This window comes from Bacillus rossius, chromosome 7 (assembly GCF_032445375.1).
Source record: "Bacillus rossius redtenbacheri isolate Brsri chromosome 7, Brsri_v3, whole genome shotgun sequence".
NCBI classification, from domain to species: domain Eukaryota; kingdom Metazoa; phylum Arthropoda; class Insecta; order Phasmatodea; family Bacillidae; genus Bacillus; species Bacillus rossius.
In genome coordinates, this window is record NC_086335.1 from 10728593 (window position 1) to 10751054 (window position 22462).

Below are 22462 nucleotides of genomic sequence, written 5' to 3' on the forward strand. Positions count from 1 at the left end.
CTCATTCTTCGAAGTATTGACTGCCCGCACTATACCGCTCGTTGCACCGATGAGGCCGTCGAGAGCACCCCATGCAGGCAAAAGCAAAGAAAAAAAAAACTCCTATGATCTTCTTGTTGAGAATCTGTAATTTTTGCATGGCTTTATGTACGCCTGCTCCAGTCTTGCGTTTGGTCTTGCGTGAGTTAGTCTTTGACTTGTTGGAGCTGGTTCGACGAGAACTTGTTCCTTATTTGGTCTTTGCCTTCATGATTTTAGATACGCCCCAGGCTGCGATTTTCTCTCCTAGACCCGCATCCGGAGATTCGCTTATTACTTCAGCTTCCTGTGACAATATCTCGTCGGCCCGGTGTCTGGATTCCGGATCCTTGCTAAATGAATATGCAACATCGTGCTGCTTGTACTTTTCGTCGAGAGAATTAATGCCAACGTCACCGCGAGCTAACCGTTTCGTTAGATTAGTGCCGAGGCCGCAGAATCTGTAGCCAGGAATGTGTAGCTCGAATGGCAAATTGTTTATCAGCAAGTTTACGAGTCCTGCACCGATGTGTTTTTTTGTTCCTACCTCTTCGAGTCATTGCGCGCAACTGACCAGGCAGTATAAATACCCTTCTTTTATACAATTTTTTGTCAGTACAATGCAAGTCGTCAAACAAGAAGTGTGTTTGCCCGTGCGTATTACGCAGGTCGATGAAACTAGTGGTCGTGAATCACGACATGGATTACTGTTGCCTCCTGCCATACGATTCATAATGGCGGGTCCGTCCAACTGCGGCAAAACGTGTGTTCTACTGAGTTTATTAGAGCAGACAAACGGTCTTCGGTTCGAGAACGTTTACTTGTATTCCAAGTCGTTGCAACAGCCAAAGTACCAGTGAATTGCTACGGTTCTACGCTCGGTGGATGGTCTGGAGTATTTTCCGTTTAGCGATAATACTGATGTGTTGACTACCGACGAAGCAAAGCCTAGTTCCGCATTTGTTTTCGACGATGTAATGTGTGAGAGGCAAGTCATAATACAAGAGTACTTTTCCATGGGCAAACACGCCAAGGTAGACTGCGTTTACCTGTGTCAGATGTACAGTCGTATTCCAAAACATCTCCTACGAGATAATGCTAATATTATAGTTTTGTTTCGCATGGACGAACTTAATTAACGACACGCCTACGACGACCACGTAAACAACGACATGACATTTCAGGAATTCAAAGTCATGTGCTCCTTGTGTTGGAAAGACGAGCACGGAATCATAGTCATCGTAAAGGACTGGCCGCTATATAAGGTCAGGTACAGACGAAATTTCGATCAGTTTATCGTCAAACATGAAACATAGCATTTCTAAATTTGGTCGTAGCAGTCGAACTCCAAGTACCCAGCTATGCGCCGTGAACCACGTTGCTGAAATACGTAAATACATTTCGCTACTCGGCCAAAAAATAAAACGCGCAAAAGACGAAATAATGGACTATTTCGTTGCCATCGATTAGCGAGTGGAAGCCTTGGATTCACGAATTCTTGACATGATCGAAGTATCGAATGCACAAAGACGTGACGATTTGAGGACTTTACAAAGTAGTCTGAAAGCATAACTATCTACTTGTCAACAAATTCAGATTTTTCCACACACAAGAAATAAGTTTCTGGGAACGAATAAAAAAGTATAAAAGGAGGACTTGCAATATGTTTTCAGCCAGTACAATGTCGGACCTGGCCAGTGACCTTCATCGAGCTATACAGTCTGTTCGTGAAAAATATATACTTGCTAGACGAACCAGACTTGCACATGAGATGGAAAATTAAGAGATATTTAAGCCAATCACTAGTCGACTCGACGAACTTAAAAATAAGGAAGAACCAGCCATCATTGTGAAGACAGAAGTTGAAGATGAAATGCCAACTGTAAAGAAGAGAAAGTATGAACCAGATCGAGAAGAAGAGGACTTTTCAAGTTCAGAGTCCATGCACAAGAAAAAAATACCGAAAAAGGGACACCAAGATAATTCAATGGTCCGGCCATACCTGATATCGTTTACGAGTCGGAATAATGACACGACCTACGGAGTGTACAGTAAACATAATAAGTGGTGCCTCAGTGCTAAAGTATTATACTTTCTACCAGGAAATATCGTTCGCGTAGAAGAGTTCAAAACGCGCGGGACTCCGGGTCTGTACGAATTGCTGTTTCGCAGGGAGCCTAAAGGATATTCTCACAAAGACTTACAAGAGTACAAAATACTGCTTGAGGTAACCAATGCACATTTTCGCGATAACGATCCAGATATTGGTGTATATAAATACGAAGATCATGAAAAAATCAACATTCTCGCTAATCTCTTAAGTGAACTAACAATACATGGTGAAGGTTTAAAAAAGCTAGACAGTGGTCAGATATTTGTCTATGTATATTGGGACGACCCCAATGAATTAGTTTATCGCCTTAGAATTCTACATGCTTCGCTTAGTGTAGGAAACTATTCGCACATAGACTAAATAGTCTCCGTACTCGAAGAACTGAGGGAAGCCGGGTGCATACAATGAGTCGATCCGGAATCGCTCACGAACTTCATGCTCCTGCTAGACGAAAATACCTTCGTCGCAAGGTTATAGTTCGTGGAATTGATGATTTATTCCAGGTGGTCCTTGTTGAGATGATACCATATTCCCGTTTGAATAAAGGTTTCAAGTACATAATGACAGTCATCGATGTTTATAGCAAGTTCGCTTGGGCTAGACCTGTCAAATCAAAGACTGCAACTGAAGTAGCCGAGGCCACGGACAGTATTATGCGTGATGGACATGTACCGTCGCACCTGCAAACGGACCTCGGGAAAGAATTCTACAATGCAACCTTCAAGGCTTTGATGAAGAAGTATGGCATCAAACACTATTCTACATTTAGTAACGTCAAAGCCTCCGTTGTCGAAAGGTTAACCATAACTTTGCGTTCAAAGATGTGGCGTCAGTTCACGGCTAACGGAAATTACAAGTGGCTTGACATCTTGCCAAAACTAATAAGCGACTATAATTCCACGGTGCATTCTACCACGATAATGAAGCCAAAGGACGTAACGGACAATCGTCTGCTACAAACAGTGTTTTCCAACACGAAGAAAAAATATCCACGAAATCTTAAAGCTCACGTCGGTGACATTGTGCGAATTTCCCAGCAGAAAGGTACTTATCTTCGAGAAAGGTTTCACTGCGAACTGGAGTCCTGAACTTTTCCGTGTGACATATGTTCATGAATCAGAGACAAGGACCTACTACCTCGAAGATTTGGACCACAAACCTATCCATGGCGGCTTCTATGCCGAAGAGATTCAGCCTACATTATATCCCGGTACGTACTTGGTGGAAAAGATTATAAAACGAAGAAATGGACGGTCCTACGTCAAGTGGTGGGGCTTTCCAGCTCGCTTTAATTCGTGGGTGGCAGATGCAGACATCGAGAAATACACAAGACTTTAGTACTTTGTCTGTATTTTTTTTGTACTTGTCGTAGTTTAGAATTTATGTAATAAAATTTTTTAAAAGTACTGGTGGTGTTTTTTATTTTCTCAAACCTGTCACTGTTGTGGTATTTTTAAAATTAAATTTGTTTTGTATCGCCCGGGGATCGAACCAAGGACGGGAATCGATATATTTAATCAGAATTCTAAGAAGTTAATTTTTGATGAATTTAAATTTTTTTTTTACAATCGGATAATAAATAAAGATTTTCAAGATGGCGGGCATAATGGAAATTGCAACATTTATAGGATCCAATATGGCGGTCGTAATGTAAAGTGTAAGGATGGCATCGAACTCAACCATGATGGGGGGACGTATCGAAACATGCAACATTTATATAATCCAAGATGGCGACCATAACGATAAGTGCAACAGTAGTTTCTTAGTTATATTTTATTAATTTTTTATTAATCAGTTCGATTAAATAATTTTTATAATGATTTTTAAATTTTTTTCCGATTTTCTAACATAAAAATTACGGATTTTCAAGGTGGTGACCGTAACGATAATTGCAACAGTTACGTCTTAATACAAGATGGTGGTTCTGTCTCGAACAGGTAGTGCAATTATTACTTAAAATTAAAAAAGATGCAAGTCCGAATATGCATGTTATTATATATAGCTTATTTAATTCTCAGTTTGGTAAATGTCTCGATGGTCGTGCGGTTAAAGGCGTATGTTTTACAACCTAAAGATCTGAGCTGCGATGGTTCGAATCACAGCACTTCCAATGTATTTTGCATAAAAAATTAAATTTAATATGTCGATAAGGACAATAATAGCTATGGAAGGTAATGGAACATCGACGTTATGTGATGTGACAGAGCGACGCTGGCGTTCTCCAGGAACAAACACCAGAAACAAAGTCGACGGTATCCAAGATGGCGTGGCGACCTCCAGCAGAACAGAAAAAAAATCAAGAGCGATGCTGTCGCTATTTAGGAACAAACACCAGAAACAATGTCGACGGTATCCGAGATGGCGACCTCCAGCAGAACAGAAAAAAAAAATCAAGAGCGACGCTGTCGCTATCTAGGAACAAACAACAGAAACAAAGACGATGGTATCCAAGAAGGCGGCCTCCAGTGGAACAGAAAAAAATCAATATGGCGGGCGTAACGGAAATTGCAATGGTGACGTCATAATTCAAAATGGGGGAAAACAAAATGGCGGAATGTTCGAGAAAACAAAATGACGGCATTCAAAATGGCGGATCCAAGATGGCGGATCCAAAATGGCCGTTGGGGTCAAGGTCAAGGTCAAAGGTTAGGGTCATGGTCATCCAAGATAGCCACCGTTACGTCACAATCCAAGATGGCAGACTTATACCACAACCACCGCCTGACGCCTGGGCTCGGACATACTATTACACAGTACTGAAAACATTTTATAATACATTTATTACAAACAAATTTAATTATGCTTTGTTTGCATGGAGTTAAAACGTTTTTTAAAAAGAAAATTGAAATTCACTATTGCATGGAATGACTTAAATTCCCAGGACCATTATAAAATGATTATACATAAGGACAATCATCTGTGACTGCTGGGCTAATTGTCGTGTTTGACATATTCACGACAGTTCATTTATCGCTCCGTTCTAATGAGCAGTGCCACTTAGCACGCGTATGATGTTCGGTCAGCACTCACGAAACACCTCTTATACGAGGGGTATCGAAATGTTTATCCTTTTGACAGGATGATTGATGAGATGCTTGCATGTCGTTATGCTTTGAATGCTTCCGTGTCATGATGCTTTGAATGCTTGCGTTGAGTCACGCCACCTTCAGGTGGGTTGCCAAGGGTGCGTTTTGCTTCTCTGACCAAACATATTTGTTAAAGTCGTTTAAAACTCGTTTGCAAAAATGATAAGTGAATATTTATGCATACATTCAGTTATGTACATGTATACACACATATACATATTGTTTATGACACAACGATACTTTGCAATTATGTTCTTAAAATTTATTTCATTGCAATTCATTTGAATGTAAATATTCTGTTATTGCATAGAATAAAATATATCCGCTATAAATTCGGCGTATTTTATAATTATTTATACCTACCGGTGGCTCTTCGAAAACAATAATCGTCAGCATTCTTCCATATTCGGGAATATAAAGTGGTCGGACGCGGATGTATCTCATACTTTTGAACATTAAACAAATTAAGGTCCAGCAGTACTTTGTAACACTGGCACAGGTCAGATTTTAGGAGTGCTCATAGATATCGCTGAGCCTGTGTATTACTTTAAAGGTTCCATCATTCATCTTCGTGCTTTCACTGAAGTAAGTGGTGAAGTCTAACAAAGTATGGTATGGTCATATACAATCACAAATAGTATTTGTATTTCTAACATTCTGCTTATTTAAATATTACCTTTACTTTAAACATAGTTTATGTTATATACTCCACGTTATTTCCTCCCAATTTTTATGAGAAGCCCGCAGATAACACAATGTTTATTTACTATACGCATTGCCGTTTTGCCTATTCCAACCACTGGGTCAGTTAGTGGAAACTTTATAAACATATATATTAGGTGCGCTCAGCTACAAACTCAATTTTATTAAATAATGTGACCAGCATGAAATCTCAATAACAAGAATAAATCAAAGTAATGCTCTTGCTTCACAATTATATGCTGAGCATGAATTGTTACTATCGCACCATATGATGGGTACTGCAACAAAGTATATTTTCATTGTCACTTAAACTATAAACAATAACAAAATTTATACACATAATTATTAAGACATAAACGGAATTCAAAATATATGTTATCATATATTTTTTAACATTGAATTCAAATAACTGGTACTTTTCGATAATTAAAAACCTAAAATAAATAACTATGTTTGTTTTACCAGTTAACAGATTGTATTTTAATTAAACAAATTTAATTTATTACAGCTGATGAAACAAGAATGAAATTATTTACAAATTATATACAAATTCAAATTATTGTTTAAATCACTGAGCACACAGTCACAACCAGGGCTATTTTGATCTAGCCTTTAATGCAAAATCACCAAAGTTTTATGAACAAAATGTGTTACCCGTTAAATATTTACTCAAGGGTTGTATCTGAGTGTATCGATGTAACCACAACATGGATTCATGCGGTACCAAAAACACGCCGGCATTTGCATGCGATACAGTTCCAGTAGCGAGTTCCCACTCGCTGTGTCTCGCAGAAGTAGTGGTACGATGTAACTCCTGCCGCACCTGGGCTGTCCCCGGGCGAGTTTAGCAATGAGTAGATCCACAGTCCCTATCCCGCTGGGAGAGTCTTCCCTGTACTTAATGTATCACAGCTTCTCTCATTGTCACGTTGCATTAGAACGAGCTTCTATGGAAACGTAAAAATCAGTTACTTGCGTAACACCTTTGTCGCCCACGCCCATGGTCATGTACAGCGAAGCGTACAATAAATACATAGAGGGTAGCTTCTGTGCACTCGTATTCTTCCTGGGACGAGTGCCTCGTAAGACCTTAACCAATTGTAAACATAGCACGTGTAAATGGAAATTCACGCCAAGGACCTTATTTCCATGAATGCCCTCGTTTGCTGAATCGATTGCAACATATCGACTTTCATCATGCGTAAACGTAACACCTTTTACGTTACATATGTATCTTTACGTATGGCCACAGTTTTCCCTGAAAATATTAAAGTCTCCAATCGAGGCTGATAGCCTCCAACCACCGAAAAGCTCTAAGACATCAGCCACTATAAGAAGTATATACTTCGTCAAAGTCCATACGTAATATCGTATACGTAAGGTCTCTAGTCGTGCTGCCTGACCACCTAAGTTTAAATCCAAACCTGACTTACAACAATTTCCAACTCTTCCTGCAGCGATCCTTTGTGAATATTTTCTTTCACCTGCAGAACTCGGTGAAATATTCTATCACCAAACGTAACTCAGTTTGTCGCGGTCACACCAATCCTGAAGCTCCAGCTATGACGGGCAAGATGACGTCACATGGTTGACATCGGCACGATCTTCTTCGGGAGGGCGATTGCAACTGCTCTTCGAGACCAGGGCCTTATATATTCGTCTTGATCAGCAGTCGAAACGGCCTAAACATTTTCCTATGATATTCTGGTTGCTTTAGTCACTGATGAACTTCCGATAATATCATATCCGCTTTTTATATTGAATGATTTTTTTTTGCAATGTGACACTTTTTTCTTGATTAGGCGCAAGGGGGTTGCCTACACTTCAGGCTTCAGGCTTCCGGAGCACCAAGGGTTGCCTACACCAGAGGCTTCAGCATCGCTAAAGCTGGCACTAGCGACACAGTGGTGCACACATCCAAGAATGTTAGATGAGGGGTTCACTTTAAACCATAACAGAAGGGGTAATAACTTGTTTTTTTATGTTTCAAAACGTGTACTCTAGGTTTTAATCAGTGACTGTTAGGCAAAAATAATATTTTAAAATTTAAAGTATAGCATTGCATAATTCAGCTTAAACATGTTAAAAGTGAATTAACAATTAAGAGAACATGTGCGATATTTAACGCATATCAATAATATAGGACCTAAAAGAAATGTTTTAAATCGTTTTCTACTTAATTATTTATTATCTTTGAAAGATTTCTGCAATGGGAGTGCATGACTTAATGTAAGATTTTGGACATACGCCATTGCAAAGCACATGTACCTATGTCTGTAGAAGAAAACTACAAAAAAAACACAAATTAATCAAAAAATTGTTGTTCTCAGAATATAAACACCACACAATACACCACAACAGGAATATGGTCAACAAACAAACAAAAATGGACTAACCGAACTAAAAAAAAAACCACAAATGATGACAGCACAAAAATACCGAAACCAAAAAATTCAGCGCAACAGTTGAAACGACACAGCGAAACTAAATGAAGAAACAAAAAAAACATAGTTTTCAAAAAACAGAAGAGAACGAAAGAAACCCCTTAAATGATGACAGCACAAAAAAATATAAAGCAAAACAATTCAGAAAAACAGTCAAAACGAGACAAAAACACGAAAAAAAGAAAAGACGAAACAAACACATCAGTTTTCTAAAACAGAAACCAGCGACGTTTCAAGAACTGCTATCTTCTCCCGTCCTCCGGCAGAGACGCACATGGTACGAAAACACATGAATGATTCGCAAGCTAGCAGAAGCTTATTAGACCCTATAGGCTTCGGCCTGAGACGCACTTAGAGTATCTCCCTAACTCAGACCCCTCTCAAACACACTTCGTTTTTAGTTAGGTTAGGAAAATAGAGTAAATTGTATCTGTTACTAAGTAGTTATAAACCTAATACATTGGATAGTAGCTTCCAATTCTGGTTTTTTAATAGTAGTTTTGGGCCCACCCAATATATAGTATTACATTTCGCGCAAATCATGGTTTCGTTTCCCACTGTAAGAGTCGCACTCCTTGCTCTGTGGCGGCACGCATTGGTCCCAGAGGCCCTTGAAGGAGTGGTTGGTGGCGGAGCTGGTCAGCATGCCCGCTTCGCCCAGGTTGCTGGCGTAGGCCACGCCCAGGAAGTAGAACCCCGTCTCGGCGTCCGGGTGCCCCTGCGGCCTGAGGACAACGCAACCCGCCGAGCTGCAGCGCCTTCCACGGCACGCCGCCCGCGCTACACCCATACCACACCTGAGGAGTTCCCCGGTTCACATACACTCCTGTACACGAATATTAATTTAAAAAAAAAATTGCGTTAGGTGATACATATCGCTAAACGATAGGTTCTATTTTTCAGATCTTTGGCATCATTTTTTGCAAGCACAGAGAAGGAACTCACGCAACGGTAAAGTTTAAGGCTCAAATATTACTTTGGAAACCAGCTGCCAAGAAAATAATTTGCAACACTGAATTTATGATAATTTCATAATTCCTGGATTTTACTATTTTTTTTCATCGTAAGAGTTATTTCTCACAAAGGAAGAAAAAAGAAACTGCACATTAGATAAATCATTAAAAGGAACTGAGTGTTAGACACGAATGCTTTGTTAAAATGTGTTTATATAGCTCTGTGCCATAAACGTCGGGTAAAATTGATTGGCAGAGCGGTGACGTGCAGTTTTGTTCATCTTGTCTACAGCATGGTGGAGCCAGACCGTGTTAGGATATAAGAGGACAACACATCGCTGGTTTGTTTTTAGCTGGCTTCATGAACCGCCTTGATGTTTTAATAGACGTAGAAAAAAATACACACTCAGATATATATAAATCATTATGGAAGCAATGATTATGTGCATGAGTTTTCTCCTTATGCCTTTGTCAAGAAGTAAACAATCGGCTGTTTTAATAATGTTGGCTACCCACCTGGCAAAATACATAAATACAAAATACTCTTTACGCAAAATAATTAATTAATTGCGGCAATTTCACATACAGTATTGCCTGCAAACTAAAAAACACCATATTAAATATTCAAATTGGCAAATGTTCCACAAAACAAACTATAAGTGAAAATATAAACAAAACCCAAAATGCCTGTATGAATTCTTAATTAAAACTGAAAAATCTGGCAGGAAAGGAAAGTTTTTTTTAGGACGGGATTAGGGGTGCGTTTGTATACGAGTGATGACGTCATCAGAAAAAATGTGTCTCCGATTCCATGCGTGACTAGCAAGATGTGAAGCTGGTTGAAAAATTCCTTTATGGAAGAATAATAAATATATTGCGTTCGTTATTTGTATTGAACATCAAAGCAAATATTACGAGTACAGTACGAAGATGGAAAAAAAGGATAAGAAACTGAGATTCTAAGGGAAAAAACCTGCCCCGGGTGAGGTTCGAACTCACGACCTTAAGATTATGAGACTTACGCGCTGTCTACTGCGCCACCGAGGCCACTGGTTGTGAAAGAAATCTCATAGAGAGAAATACTGCTTATAAATAATAATGTAATTTTATAACATTATTTTTGTTCATTTATGTGTGTACTTATTTTAATTTTCTTTTGTTTTTAATTTACTTCTGAAGTACAGCTAGGAACTGATAATTTGATATTTAATATATTGTTCTATTTATACTCTTTAAGAGACACTTTATCATTAAATTTAAAAAAAAATATTGAATAAACGCTTTCCTCAAATCATCAAATATGTGCCGCTATGTGAGGAAACTTCAGCTGGCAGCAAACATGAGAGTTGCATGGATGAACGATCCATCTGCTGAAGATTTCTCCAAGCCATTACTGACTATCGGTAATGGCCTTGGTCCTGTTGATGAATCGAGCGGATTGATTTCATTTCCTCAGAATTATTGCAATTTCATCACATCGAAACACGAGCTCGTCTAAAAAGTCTTCTCAAACATCATTGATAACCACAAAAATAAATAATGGTTCAGTGAGCGAGCAATTTTAGTGGCTAAGAACCAATATGTGGATGACTTAAACTTCGTTATTCAGAATCAAACCATTGGTACTCTGCATTCATTCAAATCTATTGACTGTTAAACAAACGAAGACGTGCTACAAACTATCCAATTTAATTTTTAAGCTCCTTGGATTCGCCTTGCATACCACCGCACAATTTACACCAGAAGGTTGGCTCGGTAGTAATCATGCTTTGAAATCTAAACCAACCAAAACTATGCACTGGAACGCGTTTGGTGATAAGAAAACTGATGATCAATGTTCTTCATGCGATGATACTCACAGGAAAATTCAAATGTGAGAAAGTTGTCATTCCGATGGTTAGGTTTGCGATGATCCCAACCGATACGCCCTTTGAGTTTAAACGAATTCAATTTACGATTTTTCTTTCATTCGCCATGACGATTAACACATCACAAGACCAATCCTTAAGTGATTGTGGTCTGAATCTAGAAAATACATGTTTGTCTCATGGTTAATTGTACGTCTTATTTCACGTTTCAGCAAACTACTCGCTTTATTTGTTCTTGCGCCTGATAGTAAAACAAAAATTGTCGTATATCTAAAGGTGCTTTACTGAAGAGAATTAACTCAAGTGAAACTAATGCATCAAAATACATAGCTATAATAAAGCAAGTGTCTTGTTGACACGCCATTGAAATATGCGATTTTTGTACTATTATTGAATTTTAAGTATTTTCGATTTACTACGTTTATAAAATCTTAAATTAATATTTGTTAAATGTTAACACGACATTTATTAACTGTTAAGCGGTACGAAGTTCACCGGGTCAGCTAGTTATTACATATAGTGAGTTCTGGCAAATTCTTATATTTTTCTTTGCCAAGACGTGTGAGCTTATTAGAGCTCGCGGTGGCTAGTGAACTAAATGCGCTAATAGCAATTTAATTTTGAATTTTCTGAAAAGATGGTTTTCTTGGAATATGCAACGCACTATCTTTAAGTTCATCTGTCACGTCTTGCCAGTTGGTTACCTGCCTTACCACAAACTTTAGATGAAGGTTGGCGTCCCAGTTTTGCTACTGCGTGACCTTGATACACCGAGATTTGGCAACGGTGTCTGACTGTGGATCACAGAGCTGGGGAGAAACATATTCCTACCGGAGTAGTTAAATGATAGAGCATGAGATATCTCGCATACCAATCGTTCTTAATAATTTTCCATTACAATTTAAGAGGCTGTAATTCCTGCTAAAGTTAGCATATGCAATGACAATAAGTCTCAGTGCCAAACATTGAAAGTGGCAGGAATACATTTGGACACTCTATGCTTCTTTTATAGTCAACTATATGTTGGTTGTTCAAAAGGTTCGTGTTTTTAAAACATACTGATGGAATATAATCAATCATATCATGGTGTCCACAGAAAATATTTTGCATTAAATTTAGAGTGAGAAACAATATAAATTACGTGACCCTACTATGTCAATGAAGCACATTAATTCATTTAAAATCACTTTCATTTATCTTTTTTACATTTTCATTTTCCCTCATCATTCATTCCCCTCAGGATCCAATCCTGAAGTCCACGCAGGTGAAGCCATGTGCAAAAGCATGCTATGAAATCAGAAATTTACCTAATCTATTCAAAAATATAAAAACAAATCATACGAATATCAATTTAAATAGATAACACTTTATTTTTGTTCATGAAACCATTTACGCACCTTAATATTAATTGCTTCTATTTCTTTAGTAAAAATGTTTATATTTAGTCACATACATTTCTTCCAATAGTAATATTTCAGCAATACGCGGAAGTTGTGCGAGCTACGCTGCGGGTTATTGTTTGCAATAAATATTTGTTTCTTATTATTAACTAATTTGGAAATTATTCGTGAATGTTTTTTGATTTTTAGTATTTTTGGTGTTATAAATAAGCTATCAATATATAAACCTAAACTCACAAACATTCTCTTGCTACCCTCTTCTCTTTCAGATGCATAATTAAAACCAAATCGGTGCGTGTAATTATGCAAATGCGTTACAAGTTATACTTATTTGCCACAATACAAAACTTAGTTTAATTTTGCATGAAAAATTTAATAGAAAGAAAATAATAAAAGAAATTGAGCGATTTGATGAATACAGTTCGTATATTATAATATCATTAAAATTTAAAAATTATAAAATTTACTTAGTATTCACAATTACTATAAACACGTATTTAAAATTATTATATATTTTAGTTTTTTAATCGAGATAAATCATAACTAATAATTTAAGTCAATAAGTATTGTGAATCTTTATTCAAATTTATTTCTTTAATTATTTTATTAATTAAAAAATGTAACAATTTTAAATTTTAAATTCTAATGAAAACTGCCAGGAGACTACAAATCTTTTCCAGCGGCAATGGAAGTTTAAAAGGAACCTATCATTGTTATACATACGGGAACATTACCTCAATTATAAAATTTTATTTAAAACCCAATTCATAATTTTTGTACACACAGTTTCTATCACTAATATTCACAGTAATTATTGCTGTTATTGATATTGTTAAGTATTCACTATCAATAATTAAAATACAATATTTAAAGGATATATATAACTTCATTTTGTTCGTAGTGTTTTTTGTAGGTTGTCTTTTTTTACACTATGAAAATTTTGTTGCATTGTGCGCACGCATCGCAAAAATTCACTTTCATTGTTTTTTCATAACGAGCATAAAGAAGGATAACTTAAACTATTAGGCCCCATCTGTATTTATTTGTACAACTAATGGATACGAGTATTCACACACGCGTGTGTGAAGTTATATTTCCTTGGCAAAATAAGTGAGATCAAATACTGATATCATTTTCATATTCTAAATATTTGCTTCCCAATAGGTTGATTTATTACTTCTTTATATGTGGTTGGAAGTTGAAATATTTCTGAAAGCTTGCTTAAAGCAGCAGGCAATGTTAAAGCACACAATTTAAAACGCGGACTATATATAAATAGTTTGCCTTACAAACCTTCAAAAGAACTTTGGTGAATTAAAATTTAATAAAAAAAACAAAAAAAAATATTTAACTATTGCATCACAACTGTAATATTTGAAAACCCAGGCTTGGAATTTAGTGTGATTTCAGAATTAAGAAGCTAAAGAGAAAAAAATAATTAAGAAATCATCGTTTTTTTTTGTTTGCCTCCGACTTTTAAAAACTAATATAAGATATTATAATAAAAAACACAGAAATAAGTACAGTAGACTTTGGTTTAAGAGACTATAGGGTAACTGAATATTCCAGACGAAAGATGTTCCTTTTAAAGAATTTTGACGACTTAATACCGTCTGCCTAAAAAATTTATAAATTTTAATTTGACACAATTATGCCAATAACTTTGAAGCAGATAGAAAGACCACTAATTTTTTTTCGTGTTACTTTTGAGATCTTTTGAAACCAACAGAGTTGATATTATTTGTGAAAAGATTTATTTTTATGTTAATAACTAGCTGACCCGGCAGACTTCCTACTGCCTAATTAAATTGAAATAAAGTCCTGTCAAAATGATTTGTAATGTGATATTTTTTTGTTCCTACATATATTATAGTCGGGGCAAAAAATTCTCCTGAACAGAACCGTCACTCTGGTGATAGGGCGTTGTGAATAAGAAATATAATTAAATAAAACATATATAAGCATTTAAAAATAAGTAGTCTCTTTATTGTTAATTATGTGAAACAAAATAAGTTTTATTTTCATTGTAGTGCTTTGTGATATACGATGTAGTTTGTTTGATTATATGGCGCATAAACAAACAAATCTGATGGTTTTCCAACACGGGAACAGGCAACATACAATTGACCATGTGAGAAACATGGGTTTTCCAGATTATTACCACAAACACTTAATGATTGCCCCTGGGACATGTTTATGGTCATAGCAAAAGCAAGCCGAACTGGAAACTGTAGTCGTTTAAAGTCAAACGGCACATCATTCGGAATCATTGGGATGCGAGGTATGAGATCGTCCTCTCCTTTATATTTTCCTTTCAGTATAGTTTCTTCTATCACGTTGTTTAGTATTTTTTTTTATTTCTAACCGTGTGCCGTTGCAAAGACGCGGTTGGTTGATATTTCGCAACATTTTATCAACCGATCCAACCTTTAATTGAAGATTGTGAGGTGGTAATCCTGGCAAATCCAGCGAGTTTAAAAATTCTGGTGGATATTTCACTACATCATCTTGGTAAGTAAAGAAATCAACTGATATATGTATCCTCGATTCGCCTGTAATTTGTTCTAGTATTTAAAAAATTTAATTCATTTACATCTATGTTTTTTGCAGCCAATAAAGCTCGTTTGCTCAACCAATCATGGTTTCTGTAATTTTGAGAAACATCTGGAAACACCTTCTGAATAAGTTCATATTTTGATCGAGTTAACTGACAAAAACTTGGAGGAATGTAAATGCAGCCAGTCAACATGTCTATAGGAAATTTGCCATTACCAATGTAAATGAGTTGTTTAGAGAATATGTTTCCAGATTGGTCATTTTGCAACTCGACACGCATATTCTTGCTGAAATGAAGTACTTTGACATGTTTCCACAAATTGGAGGACATTAGACATGCATTGAGTTCATCAGCTGGTGTTGATCGTGGAATCACGGGCAATGTTTGACGAAAATCTCCTGCTAATAAAATCATAGCACCACCAAATTGGTTATGATTGCTCCGTATATCTTTTAATGTTCTGTCTAAAGCCTCCAAAGATTTTTTATGTGCCATCGTTCATTCATCCCAAAAAATTAATTTACATTGCTGCAAGACCTTTGCCGTTGCAGAGTTCTTAGAAATGTTGCAGGTAGGAGTTTCATTGCTTTGCATATTTAATGGCAATTTTAATGCTGAATGTGTTGCTAAAATGAATCAACAAATAATATGATGACTAAGTGATGATTATGATTAGTGACACATAACATAGGTGGCAGAACATATTGTTCGCTAAAATAATTATGATTAATTGATATAATACATACCTTGAAAGTTGGCATAAAATTTTCCCGAACTACATTTGTTGAACCAAATGAAGTCATTTGAAAGCAATTGTTATATTGTTGAATATTTGTCAAAAAGTGTATGGAATCTGTTCCTATTCCTGAAACCAATGAGTACAATGGCTCTGGTGGTGGTTCCAAGGTATCAATTTCACTTTACCATTTGCGCAACACAATCCATTAGCTTCGTTTTTATATTTCAATGCCTTACAATGTGAGCAAACCGAGTTCATGGAACCAATAACAACACATTGGTAGATACTGTAGTCAATTGACACATCGTACCTGAAAGCAGCTCGATTCAAACTTGCGTGATTATTAGTTGAATGTCGCGCTTGCGCTTCACGCGTTTGTGATATCCGAATTCTTTCACGTTCATTTCGGCCGTTATGTTCATGTGCAGCATGATTAGATCGGTAATTAGCTTGTTTTGTAGCATTTCGGGTTCTTCTACCTAAATTGCTTCGTATAATAGGAGGCATATCTATATTATAGATTATTTTGTCACATGCAATAATAAGCGATCATAGGTAAATAAACACTGCACAAAATACTATATAGGTTAAGAATTTGTTCCGTGTATCAGTTTACAAAAGCAAACTCATTAGTGTAGGTAACCTAAAATCCAAGAAAAAAAACCACTGACATTGACAGTTTGTTGTTGTTAAAATTTTTTTTTAATTTGATATGACTTGGAGTCAAATCCTTCAAGCCGTATTTAAAATAGGGAAATGAAATAATAAAAACTTAAACTTATGAAACACTTTTGGTAACGCTGGTTTTGTTGGACTGATGTAATGACTCGAAAACTGATGCTTTTTTAAGTTAAACAAATGAAATAATATCGCGAAGCCGACCAAATTTAACTATTCGATTTCGGTTAATTTTTTTTTAATTTTTTTTTTATCTGTGCTCCAACGCACACTGTTTTGATAGATATGATTGAACTTTGTACAGAGGTAATAAAGTACAAATTGACTCTTTGACGTTAGGAACATACCTACATTGTTTAAACAACAGTGAGTGCTTGTAATTCAATATGAACTTTATACAATAGCAATAAAGCTGGTTTAAGTTAGAAAACGTTTGTATGGGAAAAATAAAAGGGCTGGTTTTAGGGTTTTTTCCGGCAATTATTCGAATTTTTCTCGCGGTAAAAACCATCTTTGAACTTCAACGAACGTTTAAAAAAAATTGGCTAAATTGGTCCAGGCTTTGTTGAGTTATGCGCTTACCAACACATTTTGCGATTCATTTTTATATTATAGACAAAGCAATAATTTTGTCCTTTCGTGGACGCTGCCTCCAACAGTATGGGCGGTTCCCTTAATCGTAATAATAGTAATCAAATTTCCGTGTTATGACTTAATTGCCACATGTCCGGTGCAAGGTAGGCGGATAATAACTCAACAACACTATAAGACCAGCTTTGCAATCGAAACTGAAGGAAGCTGTGTCTTAAGATGCCCAGGCAGTTTCAGGTAGTTATGTCAATGTTGTGGTTTCTCACACGTGTATTGAGGAGGAGCCGTAATTAGTAGTAGTTGGCTATTGTTTGATATCAAGGGTTTTTTGAAAACTCAAAAAAAGATCGAATGTGTTTGAAAGAAAATACATTTTTGAGCGAGACTTTTAGTACTCGTCAATGATGTGTATACATATAACCTCGGTAAAGACCAAACTAAAGTGTTCTTATAATCTTAATGGTGAAATAATTTTATAATATGAAAATAGTTCAAGAAATATCATGCAGTAATCTTAAAATAATTCAGAGCCTAATAAATAAAATTAGAAAAAAAATAGTCACTTTTTAATTACAGAAACTTCTGGATGCGATACATACAAATACTTTCTGCGCCCGCCGCTATAATCCGCTGCCTGAATCACAATCGTTGCTTGCCACAATCAAATGAAGATAACAATGAGCGGCACGAAACAGGAAATTTTACTCTTTTAGTAACAGCTCTGATGAAATCCCAGTTTTGGACTTTATTTTTGACAAATAAAAGTTTTCAATTACTGCAAAACTTGATAAAATTTACTAAAACGTTATTACTATAAAGTTCCCACACACTTTAAAAGTTATTCTTTCGTGGCATATAATAAAAAAATATTAACCTAAAACTTTCTAAAACACATTTTATAATTCAAAATAGCCTATGTGTCTGTGCCTTTTTTTTGCTTAAATAATTAAAAACAGTCTGTAAATACTTCCTACAAATAAATTTTGACTACTTTTCACTGATTAAACAATATTATTGTTATTAATAAAATTAAAAAAAAAGTAAAATAAATTCAGTGACGATTTTCTAATGACGCCAGTTAAGGTTACCAAGAGCGCTTTACTAATGTGTTCTTAAGCCTTTTGGGAATTTATGGGGAGGATATATATTATGATTGTTGCAATACCAGTTTTCTTAGGTATTTTAAAACTTGTGTTTATTTTCAACAATGACTGTTTTTATTTACCAAATACATTAAGGGTAATTTCACTAACATAATATTTTATTTGACACACTAAAATGTTTAGTATGTCTCCTAATGTTATTTAAGTGACTATATAAAGGCGTATGTTGCCACACGTATTTCCATTATCTTTGTGAATCATTCCGTTGATAGACTTCCCATCCATTTTACGTAATTGTTGCTACCAAATGCCGTATACCATTAGCAGAGCTGCCGGTCCGTTAAAAGAAATACTCATTTTAGAGAAACAGAGAGATGTGAGCTTTAGTCACCTACGGACCAGGTCTGAGGTCTGCTAATGCCACGGTAATGGGCGCTATGAAATGCCGGATCGGCAAGGGACCGATTCAGCGATAAAAGAGTTTGACTGTCTTCTTGTCAATTGTCTCTCTCGTTGGCTGTGCACTTGACAACACATTATCAATTACACTAAATTGTTGGTAATACTGACTCTGTAAAATAACGTTTTTATTTGTCAGGGACCAATCGGAGATTATTTATTGCGTGCTAATTTTTAGATCTCTCAAATTTCCTTGGTATCTTTGGGCACCGGGTCATCAAATCAACAAATTATTAAAATAAAAAAGTCATATTGGGCCGATAGGTGAACATTATTTGAAACGAGTTTGTTTTGTGTGATTCATGGCAGATATATTAAAAGCATAGCAAAGCGTGAACGACGTTTTTTTCACCAAAAAAGCCTTAAGTAGGGGTGATATGAATAAGGAAATAATTTTACAAATTAAATGAACCATAATTTATATAACTTTAACTCTTTACAAAATGGCCTGATCAGTTTCCTGGATGTAGAGTAACTTCGTCTGAAAAGTTATACTACCCATTATAAAATGTTATATATATATGAAACTTAAAAGTCTATCAAATATATATAAGCATATATGCCATTATAGTACTGCTATAAATATATTTTTCATGAAACTTCACATCACTGCGCAGTATTTAGCCTAAATATAATCATACGGAAAAACAATCTGAAAAGTTTTTATTGGGAGGTGAGCTTATTAAAACACAGGCAAACAATAGTTTTTGGTGCCGGGGTATTTGGTGCTGTGAATTCAAGTATGGTATATGTTTTTACCTATAAGGTCAAATTTCTAAGATATAACGTTTTAGTGAAACTAATGTTTTATGTTTTTTTTTTCATCTTAAAAAATAAACAATTAAATTATTTATTTATTAAAATACACAAATATTATTATATTATGCAAATATCATTTTGTTATACAAATAACATTATAATATACAAAGCAAGTACTAAGTCATCGATGGAACCAAGTAGTCACTCAACACTTCGGAAGCGTCTTTTTCGTGAAATTCTTTAACATATCTTGGAATACCCCTTTTTAAAATCAAGCTCATAATTTTAATATCGTAATGAAATCTTTCACGTTGCTCCTCAATGCAGTCTCCTAAATTTTCAGGTAAACGGTCTTGGGGACTGTGACCTTAATATTCATGTTGCACCCAAAGGATCTGAAATATTTAAGCATATCGTTTCCCAGTTAAACATGGTTTTCTGCTTTTCGTTGGCCCAGAAAATTTACGATAACTGAAACAAATAAAGTACAGGATTTTTGATCAGTCTCATTCATGGGATTAGCGGAGATTTGGTCCTTACTAAATTTTAATGTATCTGGGCCTTTAAATATTCCTGCTTTAATTTTATTCCTTACTCAAGTGAGGCATTTTTCCTATATACATGGAAAACATGATTTTCTTTCGTTCAACAAAGGGTTAGTTAATAACGGTTTTTTTCCTCCAACGGCAATGTCTTCTCTCTTAGGCCACTCTTGTCTAACCCAGTGGCCTGTTTTGTCTCTGCTATCCTAGAGGGACAAGAAACAAGGATATTTGTGTGGCCAATTTTCTGTCCGAGGAGAAATATTACCTTTTTCAAGTCCAAACAAATCATACATTGATGTTATCCGATACCTTATATTCTCTAAGAACAAAGCTACGGTGCTTTATGTTTCTTTCATTGTGTTTTAAGTTTTAAAAAATGGTATTTAAAATTATTTTTTTCCATTGTGTGGATGAACACATTTCAACCATCTCTTTGAGCTATCAATAAATAGGCGCCAATCATATGGAATATATCAAGGTAGTCTCATTTTCTCCCAGGATTCCTCTAATAACGTTGACAAAATACAATATTTTATTTGTTGAAAGAATAATGGTAGTAGACCCTTTTCTCTTGTATAGTAAAAAGAAATTTTCGTTCCTTGTTCAAGTTTTTTTTCCCCTTCAACCTGGAAGCCAGTAATTCAGAAGCTTCTTTTGACATATTAAGATCTCTGACGAAGTCATTTAACTCATTCTATCTGAAACTTTGAGGAATTGGTGTCATCCCCTCAAATCACTATCAACTTCATTGGTATCAGAAGTGTGGTTATAGGGACAAAAAATCGTGTTCGGAGATCTCTGGGAGCTGGTGAATAGCTGGGATCGGTAATTCCTCTGCGTGAATACCAGGCGTCTTGCAAAGACTAAACCAGTATACGTGCGCTTGCTAAGGTGGTAACATTTACTACACAGAAATAACAGTCATTTATGTGGTTTTTGTGTGCTATCTTAACCATCAGTACGCCGAATTTCCAACTTTTTCTTTTCCCGCTAGTCTACTAGCGTAAATGTTCTGTATAAGTTTTACATACCTTATGTGGTGCGCAGGATTTATCCTGATTACCGAGATTAACAGCAAAGTATCCATGATAATATTTCTTTACAATGTCACTAACAGTCTTTCTGTAAATCTTTAAATGTGTATACTCCGCGTATGTAGCAAAACACATCAGGATGATTAACATAACTTATTCTACTGGAACTCATTTTTTATTAACATTGATCTATCCTGCACGGCTTAAACTCACAAACTGACCTCAAATTTAGTTGAAGCGTTTAAACGAAATATGGGATTCCCAGCCTGGGGTATCCCAGTGACAAAGTGTGAATGCCCATCCTGGGGTATCCCTGTGACAAAGTGTGGATTCCCAGCTTGGGGTATCCCTATGACGAATTGGCTTGAATCAAGCAGAAGGTTTTAATTCTTTTTCACACTTATCTCAAAAAGTAGAGCTCATAAAAAAAGTTATTTTATATTTACATCCAGCACCCCAAATATAGTGAAAATCATTTCCAAAATCCTATTGACTATTATTATTTTATTTTTGGCTTGTGTAATCTACGTTATGACAGTTCCTAGAAAAAAAGTCACTCGTATACCACGGCGTAACGCTCTTTTGCATTTTTTAAAATTAGAATATTGATTAACAAAAACTTTTCCTCGGAATACAATCACGTAAGCTGCCTTAGATGAGTTGCGTCTATACATAATACATGATAAGAAGAAATCGCTTACATGACATATCACAAATGGTCCTGATGTTGTATGCATTTGAGTTTATTACTGACGATGTTTCGTTGAACTACTCCAAAAACCCATTTTTAGTGACTGCAAGGCAGTCAGCTACGAAGTACGGGAAATACCTTAAGCGGGCGAGTACTAAAAATAAATTACGTCTATGTCGATACGACACGTGCCGATAGCAAAGTTTAATTCAGTCGCACTGCACAGGCTGTAAACAGTCGCAACCAGTATCGGGTCTTATTGGCCAAAGTTATTCAGATGTTCTCTTGACCTGGTTTCACGGAGCCGGGGTTTCCGCGGTGCTGTTCAGTGCATAGCTCGTGAAGTAGCCATCCTTGCAGAGCCACCTGACCACTCAACCACTTGCTAGTTCCCACTCTCTCCGTCATTGGTCGGCTAGAGGCGGTGGAGCAACTGCTTCCACCAGCTTGATCATGGACTTCCTCATGGATGGCTTGGCATTGTGCTCAGGGAATCCCAGGTGCTTCTGCTGGTGTTGCAGTTGTGCCCAGTGACGGGCCATGACTGGGACAGATGTTGCCTGGAACTCCAGTGACAATCATCCTAATTGAATGATCTTCCTGGTCCTCCGATCTAAATGGTGTACTTGGAGGGGGTGTGTAGTGTCATTCATCTCTGGAGCACGGTTCTGGTTTTCCTACCCGCATTGACAAGTAAGTTGGTTGAAGCCTGTCTGGTGGCA

The 22462-nt window shown here is 36.2% G+C and overlaps 1 protein-coding gene and 1 non-coding gene across 3 annotated transcripts in view; one reads left to right on the plus strand and one right to left on the minus strand.

Annotated features, from left to right (window-relative positions):
* The window catches only part of LOC134533674 (lachesin-like), a 780301-nt gene that overhangs the window by 580643 nt on the left and 177196 nt on the right, over positions 1 to 22462 (plus strand). The gene's annotated exons all lie outside the window — the stretch shown is intronic.
* Trnam-cau (transfer RNA methionine (anticodon CAU)) lies at positions 10291 to 10363 on the minus strand. Its single transcript has one exon. It is a non-coding gene; the product is annotated as a tRNA-Met (tRNA).